This window comes from Cupressus sempervirens, chromosome 4 (assembly GCF_028749045.1).
Source record: "Cupressus sempervirens isolate cs-2001-9-10 chromosome 4, ASM2874904v1, whole genome shotgun sequence".
Classification (NCBI taxonomy): Eukaryota; Viridiplantae; Streptophyta; class Pinopsida; order Cupressales; family Cupressaceae; genus Cupressus; species Cupressus sempervirens.
Genome location: NC_143121.1, coordinates 751,119,323 through 751,129,325, shown reverse-complemented (window position 1 = coordinate 751,129,325; position 10,003 = coordinate 751,119,323).

Genomic DNA, 10,003 nt, shown 5'->3' with positions numbered 1-10,003 from the left:
TTTAAGAGCCAAAAATTTAGATGTTGTTCATTTAAAGAAAAAAATAGGGCATAACTTGGGCATATAGAGTTGAATTTTGGACTTCAAGTAGTCAATGGAAAGTTCTTAGAGAGCTCTACACATTGATTTAGATTTGGTATAGGTTTGACATGATTTATTTGGTGATATATTGATCTAAATAGTTTGTGATATATATTGAAATATGGTAACATTGTGAGCTTATTACATTGCATATTTTGGTGATTTGAGTTTGATGTCATTGTATACTTAGTTTATATTTAAGATTGGTCTCACGATGATATGGTTATCAGTATTTGATTTGGACATGTATGATGACTTGTTGGGTTTTCAAGTTATGTAGTGTTGTTAGTGGTCTATGCACACATGTTGCATTTATGGCTTGGTTATGGGTTGTATTTGCCCATTGATCTTTCATTATTTATGAGTATTCAAATTGGTGGCTTGGATTTGGGTTGTCTATGCCCTAAGTCACATGATTTTCTAATTTTTCTTCATGTAGAAGGGATGAGATGTTGTTACCAGGTATTCACATGGTAGAGGATTGTGGTTGATTATATTATGTTACTAGGTTGGACACATTGAGACTTAGTTACTTGGTTCATGAATGTGATTATGGTGCCATGGATTTTGGCATGACATAATTGGATATACAAGTACATATTTGATGTTCATTGGTTTGGATTCCTGATTTGTTTATGGTGGCATATCCTTTTAGTTGAGGATCATGGTTATTTGGTTTATTTTGACGACCTCATGATGTGCACTTTGAATTCTTTGATGGTTGTATTTCTTGGTTGATTTTCATGGTTAGAGGATGGTTTTTCATCATGATGTCATGGATAGCTTGGATACACATTTTAGTGTGAGTGTAGGATTAGTTCCTAGTTTGGTTTGTGTCTTCTTGGTTTGGAGATCTTAGTTTCACTTGGTATTGACACTTTGGTTGCACATATAGACCTAGATGATATTCATCTAGGAGATGGATTTTATGATGCCATAAGTGACTTGGTTCCATAGTTGAGTAGAAATTTATTTTTTTGGCATTGATATACTAATTGAGTATTTGCAGATGTTGAAGGTTTGTCTTAGATCCTATTGATGGTGAAGCATCTTTCACATTTACATAGTACAATTGTTACCTTCATGGTGTGTGAAGATGGTTCTTAATGGTATGTGGAGATGGTTTTCTTCTTGGTAAAGGTCTGGTTTATGCTTTCATTTGACATGTTATCCTTGGTGTTAGGATGGTTTCATTATTATGTCATGGTATACTCTTCATACACACCTAAATTTTTGACACATGTTATAGTATGTTCGTATGGAGCATGTTATCTCTTTAGTTGAAATGGTTAGATCATGTTGTCATGTTTGTGTTCCCAAGGTCTTGGTTGGAATTTTTACATTGATCTTGGTTTAGATTTTTGGTATGGAGTACATTGATCATAAGATGGATACTTTATGATATTGCTATGTTACATTTGGAATTGACATGGATTGATTGTTTACAAGTTCTCATAGATACTTAGAGATGGTGGTGATGTTGATTTCTCTTGAATTAAAGAAGTATTTTTTGAGACATATATCTAGTTTTAGTTGGAAGTTTGAGGGGCATTCACCTGATATGAACTTGAGAGAAGATTATTATTAGATGATTCTTGCTTGGAGACTTGGATATCTTGATAAGCATTCTCATTCCCCACTCTTGGTCTACTAGGTGGTTTGTTACTTGAGAGATATAGTTCATTGTTTCTCTTAGGTGCATTATATTTATGCTTATCTTTCATAGATATGGATCTTGAGGAATGGTACATGACTTAGTTCTAGAGGGTTCATTTGAGAGATGGTTTAGCATTGGTTATCTCCATTTTCTTATGTTATTATGTTGGTTGAGTTTGGGAGATGGTTTATATTGGGCATATTCCTTGGATTAGGAATGGTTTAAGAGTTTGATCTTCTTGTGAGAGGCTTTCATCCATGATTAGTTATATGGTATGGTTTTGGTGTTTTTGTGGCTTCTTGTTGTGGTTCTTATGGAGGAGATCAAACTTGCATATTATTATAATAGTATTCTAGAGTGGTGGATCATTTGTTGATATATATGTTTGATAATTTCTACATTGGTTTTTTAGTTTATTATAATATCAGAATTGTATCTCAAAATGACTAGAAATATAAATTTATATCTATTTTCATTTATTTTAAGCTTTTTTTAATGACATAGTTTAAAAAATTTATTTGTTGAGAAATTTTATGTTATTATTGTGTGGTCAAATTGAGTTTCAATTTTTTAATAATTTATTTCTCATGTATTTAATTTTTTTATATCAATGATGACATCTTGGGTTTGAACATACTAAATCATAACACATAAATATAATTAATTTCAAATAATAATAATAATAATAATTGAACTAGGCTTTGGCCCATTAACTATAAAAATAAGGCTTTATTATATCCTTTTTACATGTTCAAACATTCACTGCAACTTTCTCTCATGTTGACATGGTGCATGCTTACTTTCATGGAAAAAGATCATTTTCACAATGAATCAAAAGTACCCTTAGAATTCTAAATATCGCATTAAATTTCAACTCCTACTCATTTAAAGACCATCATAAGCTAATTCAGCACACACTTTGAAATATATATTGTTATATAGAGATTTTTAAATAAATTCACAATGCATTCATTATCATAGAGTCAAAATCTATAGGAAATCATTCTAGATCATTTCAATGACTAAAGAAATTTTTCTTTTCTATCACAAGGATTGCTATGACTACATAGGTAGTCTCCTAAAAATAATTGAGAAGAGAGAGGTTGAATATTATAATGTAATAATTTTTCTAATGTATTGCTAAATACACCTACTCCTTCAAAATCTATAAAAAGTAGAATATTTAATGAATTAGAGTAAAATTACTACATAGTTATCTAATTTAAACTTATGGTTGTTATGACAATGATACACTAAGTAGAAGTAGCCTAGAATCATAGTATTAATGAATCATAATGTTGGTTAACTATTATAATTCAAACATATTTTCTAAATGAAAATATCTTAGTGTAGAATTAAATATATGAATCATCATTCTTATGAGATCTATGTATTAACAAACACATTTAATTAGTTGTGCAGGAAAGACAAGTGCTAGTTTATGATATATTTTATTAGTGTGGGCTATATTTAGTTACTTCAAATTGGCTTATCAATTTAATTACTTTAGAAAAAAATATTTGTAGCACCTTTTCCCACTTTGCATCTAGGTCCTTCGAGCCCCCTATTCTTGGCCCTTCAACCCCTTGTCTCTTGGTCTTTTTACCTTGTAGTTTGCTTCTCTATTTCCCTTAGGTTTTGATGCCTCTCTATGTGGTTAATGAGGGATTCCCTGGCTCTCCTCTAGTTGCTATTAACTTGGTTATTTTTCAACCAGCCCTTCATGCCCTACCTTCTAGTAATGTTGTTAGGATGGGAGAATGTGTCTCTATTGTTGGTCGGCCAACTAGTGAATCCTTTGCAAATAAAGCTCCTAGGGTTGGTACCTTACCCCCTCCCAAGGAAAAAGGTTCATGTATTGTTAAGGGTAGTACCATTATTGTTCCTGATGACATTATTGAGGAATCAATGAATAACCTTAAGCTCTCCATGGTTGGAAGGTTCTTTCTTTTTAGGTCTTCAACCAAGTAGCTTAGGAAATAGACCTCCACTACCTGGGCCTTGAAAGGAAGTATGGAGATCAATTCTCTATTTAGTAGTTTATTTATTTTCTATTTTGTCATTAAGGAGGATTTCATTATTATTCTTACTAATGGACCTTGGTGTTTGGGCTCTAACTCCAAAATTATTCTTAATTTAAAAAAAATGGAAACCTAAGTTGAACCTACCGATGGATTTAGGATTAATATCCCCCACGTGGATTAGGCTTCTCAACCTCCCCTTGGAATTCTAGAATAATGAAGCCTTTAGAGTTATTGTAGAATCTTTTTGCTCTTTTTTGTTAGTAAATAAAGTTACCCCAATATAGTCTTGCATTCTATTTACAAGGATCTATGTTAGTGTGATAGTTAACAAGGTTCTTCCTATGACTGTTACTATTGACTCTAAATTAGGCTCTAATGTTCAACCCTTGATTTATGAAAATGAAGAAATGTTTTGTGTAAGATGTAGGAGATTCAAGGACATGTGAATGTGTCCTATCCTTTTTCTTTGACAAGAAGGAAGATCCCTCAAATGGTCTTGAGAAGAATCCTTTGAGTTAGATTCCCCCTCATCTTAAGTTGGTTGATTCCCCTTTAGTCATTCCCAAGTCTCATTTGGAGAATGAGAATCCCTAGGTTCAACAAATCCCTCTAACAATTGGTAATTCCCTATTTCTTACCCCTACCCAACATGGTATTCTAAATGAGAGTATGAGCTCTCTTTTTCCTTCCTCTATGAAGGAAGGTGGGCATTTTAGTCCTTGTGCCTCTTTTTACCTTCAAAGACAACTCATATAATTCAGTTATGTTATCAAGGTCATCTTCTTCAGGAAAAGGGGTCAAAATAAGATTCATGACACTGCCTCCTCTTCCTAGAAGAATAGGCTTTCTCAATATCCTTTGGGAACCCCAAACTGACTCTAAGAATGACCTTTTCGAGGAATTTTAATTTAAGGTTGTTAAAACAAAAAAAAAAAAAAAAAAAAAAAAACTAGTTGTTGGTAAGGATAGTAGAGTGGTAAACTATTCGGGTCATATTCTAGGGCCTAAGATTGTGGGACATAGAATTGGCCTTCCAAGGAAAATAATTGTGGAAGGTGGCCCATAAAGTCTATATGATATTTAGAAACTTCTTCAAACTATTGATATTTTTGGATTAACATAAATTAGACAAATTTCTTCTAAATGGTTTGATGACTAAAATCCTTTCTTGCAATCTAAGTGGACTTAATAGTTAGTTGAAGAAGCATATGCTTAAATGTTCTTTAAAAGGACTTAAGGTGGATAGTATGCTTATTTAGGAAATAAAAATGGATAGGAAAGGTCTAGAGAAGGCATTCAAACATATTTGGCCAAGCCCCGCTTGGGTATCTAGGGACTCCCAAGGAGCCTTAGGTGGGATATCTATCATTTTTAATGTGAGTAAGTTATTAGGTACTCTTTTACACTCTTCTGATAATTTTGTCATTATTTCTTGCCACAATCTATCTTCAGGATGGTATTGGAACATTTTGAATGTCTACGACCCTAATAATATAGGTCAAGGGAAACAACTCTGGGATTTCTTAACTAAAATTATGGTAAATGAGATTATTATAAAATAGATGATGGTGGGTGACTTTAATACCCCCCTGCACCCTTCAGAGAAACTGGGAGAAAATGAAATTTTCTCAAAAAGCATGGCGGGTTTAGTGGGAGTGATCTATGAACACATGACTTATAGAAACGGACCTAAGAGGGGCTAAATTATGTAGAATATTAGGAGATATGGTAAGGAGCTCATTCGGGTTAGGATAGATAGATTCACTCTCTCATCTAATTATATTAACACTAATGACTTGCAACTAGAGGGTAAACCCATATTAGATCTAACCATGGTGTTATTCTCATGGATTAGAAAGAAGGAAAAAGAAATGTTGGGCCCTTTACATTTGAAAATATGTGGATATCTAACCACAACCTTCTAGATCTAATAAGTTCTTGGTGCAACGCTCTTGATACGACTTTTTCTTTGATTAACTTAACCTTGAAACTAAGAGTTGTCAAAAAAAGTGGAATAAAGCTTCCTTTGGTAATACCTTTGAAAAAAAGAGAAACCTATATGGTAAGATGGTAGAATTCTAAAGGAACATAGAAAATAACCATGAGGATAGGGGTATGTGTTTCTAGGAATGTACCTATAAAGACCATTTTCTATCTCTATCAGCACAGGAAGAGACTTTCTTGAAAGAAGGTGACAGAAATGCTAGGTTCTCCATAAGACTATGATGAACCATAGAAGTAGAAATGAAATAAAATCCCTTACCTATCTTTATTGGTGAAGGTCATAGAAGTGGTATATATCAACACTGTAGTCATCAATTATTTCTTTGAGAGGAGAGTTCAATATTTAAGAGTTGATGAACCCCTTGATCTATTTGATAATATTCTAGCATTGGTTTCTTCTAATGACAATAATTCTCTGATGAACTCATTTGATAGTATTGAAGTTAAAATATAGGCCTTCTCTTTCAAGGGGTTCAAATCTATGGGACCAGATGGCTTCCCCTAACTTTTTCCCATGAATATTGGGAGATAGTGTGGGAAGATATTTTTAATGGATAAGACTAATCAAACCTATATTTTTATACTTCCTAAAATGGTGATCCAAGTATCATATATGAATTCTTCGCTATAAACCTTTGTAATGCTATTTATGATATTATTTCTAAAGTTGTGGTTAATAAAATGAAACCTATTCTAGATAAACTAGTCTCAACATATCAAAAGGGCTTTGTAGGAGGAAGAAATATGATATATACGGTTATTATAATGCATAAAATTATCAAATATATGAAAGCTAATGATAAGGAAACCATGGCCCTAAAGATGGACATATGTAAAGTGTATGATAGGGTGAAATGGTCCCTCAATGATCAAATCCTCACTAGATGTCATTTTAAAGGAAGATTCTATAAAAAGATCTTGAGTTGTCTTACAACTAAAGAATATGTGATGTTATCTAATAGGGCTCCCTCAGGGTGCTTCTCTACTAGAACTAGGGTTAGACAACGAGACTCCTTGTATTGTCACCTTTTTATACTCATGGTGGAAGTCTTGGGAAAAAACCTAAGCAAGATATGCCTTTTTATATCTATTTCTAGACTAAAGAATTCTTCAAGACTTCCTCCTACTACCCACCAACAATTTTTGGATGATACTGTTCTTTTTGTTCCTATTTTGGTCTTAGAGGATATTTCTCAGAAACCCCTTTTTATCAAATTATGCTATCTTTCTAGGAACACACATCAACTTTAAGAAAATTGAGAACTTCTTCTTTGATAGTAGGCCTAAAACACAACTAAGAATCTTGGTTGTGCTGGAATATAAGATAGCTACTATTCTAGATCAACCTGTCAATGCCTGATACAACAACTAAACCTATAGAACATAGGAGGCAATTAAGCCATATAAAAAATCTTAAAAGGGAACATTGGTGTTTAGTCCATTAATCCCCCCTTAGTGTTACCTAAGGAGATTTGAACCTATGATCAAGCTTTGATACCACTTGCTACAAGCTAGATTTGTCCTTGAACAAAAAGATTGATCTATTAATGCTTGATACAACCATTATTTACTTATACAACATAAGAGACAATTAAGCCATGTCATGAATCTCAAAGGGGAATGGTGGAGGCAAGTCAAATAGTATCTTGGTCTCCTATTCTCTATAATGAACCTCATTTCTATACTTGTAATGCCTATCCCTAGTTTACTTTTCATGTTAGATGGTCTGATTCTTTTAGGCCAATTTTATGATTATGTTTTATGATTTAATATAATTTCATACTCAGTTGATATATTTCATGAGTTACTTTGGTACTAGTTATTTCATGTATGGATGATTGTTCTTTGATGATGATTCTTGTATACAATAATTTCAGTTATTTCATGATGATAGTTAGATTGATTATTTATATGCAATTTCTATGGATAGTTACCCCACACTTGCATGTGTATGATGTACCTGTATGTTTTACATTATGTATGATGTTTCTGATGTGCTTGAGGGAGGGAGTTGTAGTCACCTACTAGTTAGGATCTACATGACACAACACTCACCACAATTTCCTATTTAATTTAGATTATGTGTATGTACATGCATGAATTTTATCTAGATTGCAAGTACTGGGCATCAACTTCCCTAGATTGCGCGGATGAGTTTTCCCTATTGTAGTATCCAATGGTAAGAGAGCGGAAATAATTCTCGAGTCCAAATCATAACCTAAGCCAATTGTCCTAGAAAGTACAACAAGTATCTAAAGTTTTTACCCGTCCAAATTCTTCCAGTGATGTGAATTCATGATTTTGACCCTTGAGTTTGTTTTAGTATTTTGTACTTTATAATGGGTTTTCATATTTAGTCTTGTGTGTCTGTTGGGATTTTCAATTATAATTATATCAAATTAAAAAGCAATTTAAAATGATTTTTTTATAAATAAAATTCAATATTTTATTATATTTAATTAATTGATAAATTAATTAAATAAAAGCATTAAATTTAAAGATATAGTTAAAGTTATAATTTTGGTGTAATCATATTTATTTAATTTAATAATAATATATTTAGGAGTTTCATTTCTTTAATAAACTCTATATATTATTATTATTTAAATTAATAAATATTTTATTAAAAATGTCTCATGATTTAATAAAAGAGAGAAAGGAATTGATTTAATACAGATATTTTAATTAAATTGTGTTGGTTAACAATTTATTCTCCTATTAGATTTTATAATCTTGACTCTTTGATACCCAATGTTTGGAGAGACATAAGGAGGGGTCAGTATATATATTCTATCACTGCCCTCTGAATTATTTAGCTACAGCTCCCAATGATATGCAATGAATATGTTTTTTATGAGATCAGAAGTTTTGACATTATAAGCTCTTAACCTGGGAGCAGTAAAAGATAACCAAATTGTTTTTAGGCACTACAAACAATTCAGGTGGGATGGATTTGAATAACCTATTATAGTCAATGGACTAACTGTAATAGATGATATTGAGTTTTTTTTACTCTTACTTCTATTCTAAATGCAATGCTAACCACCTAAATACAAAGAGGAATGGAAGAAGCAATGCACATAAGGGAAAATGGAATTGCTTTGACTACTAGACTTGAATGAAATGGAATTCAACAAGTCACTAATAGATTCATAAACATCTATCCTTCAATTTCTAATGAAACTATCCAACATGATATGAAATGAACAAGAGAGGAAATAGAATCATATATGAAGAAAGTAAATAGAATCACCTCTATTGCAAATATAGAAATGAAATGGAATCCACCTAATTATCACAGGATCACATATAATTGTCCTTCAACTCTTAATTCAGAACAAATCTACACATGGAAAAAAAAACATGACAAGAAAATAGGGTAAATGGAATCAGAGATAAATTCACCATTAAGATTTCTAACACTTGTATTGTCAAATGAGGGTACATTTATAGTTTTCTATCATCCCCCAGTTCAGTAGAGCAACAGTCACAAATAAAAAAGAAATAAAATATGAAATTATCCAGTCATATGGACACATGGCATCTTCTCCATTAATTATTCTGAATCCATGGTGTTTTAGAAACATGGGATGACTATTTAGCTTCCTGCAATCTTCAAAAAATCTTGTAGAAAATCATTGTTTTCATCATCTTTTGTTATTTACCTATGTATTTCATATTCCAATGGTCACTGCATCTTTGAACTCTAGCTGTCGATCATAAATTAATGATCGTGACTTAAAGATTATAACCTTCCTTTATAACTTCCTTCGTGGGTCCCTTAGTGTACATGTGTCTTTTCTTCATTATGTCACTATGATTATTTTCCTTCCAACTTTGCATAGTGAGATAGCAATAAATGTAGATCATTTTATGATCTAATAGTGGTAATAAAATGATATTAAGTCTCTTTGTTTCACAACACATGTTCACCTTTCATCTAGGCACATTATCTACCTCATGGCAAATAGATGTCAGTAATTCATTACTTGGTGAGTCTGATGACTATATATTGTAATGGGCTCATCGAGACACATGCCTTCACGTTGATTTGTTGCATAAATTATCAACCAGACATTTTTTTATGATGACACAATGACCTTCATAGATCTTCTTTGATTTGATAGTCAACATTATGTCACTCAATTACTATGCATGATTCAAAGAAGGTCCTACATCAATTGGGTCCCACAGAAAAGTGTTAGCTTGTTGCTATTTCATATTGGTTATTCCTCAT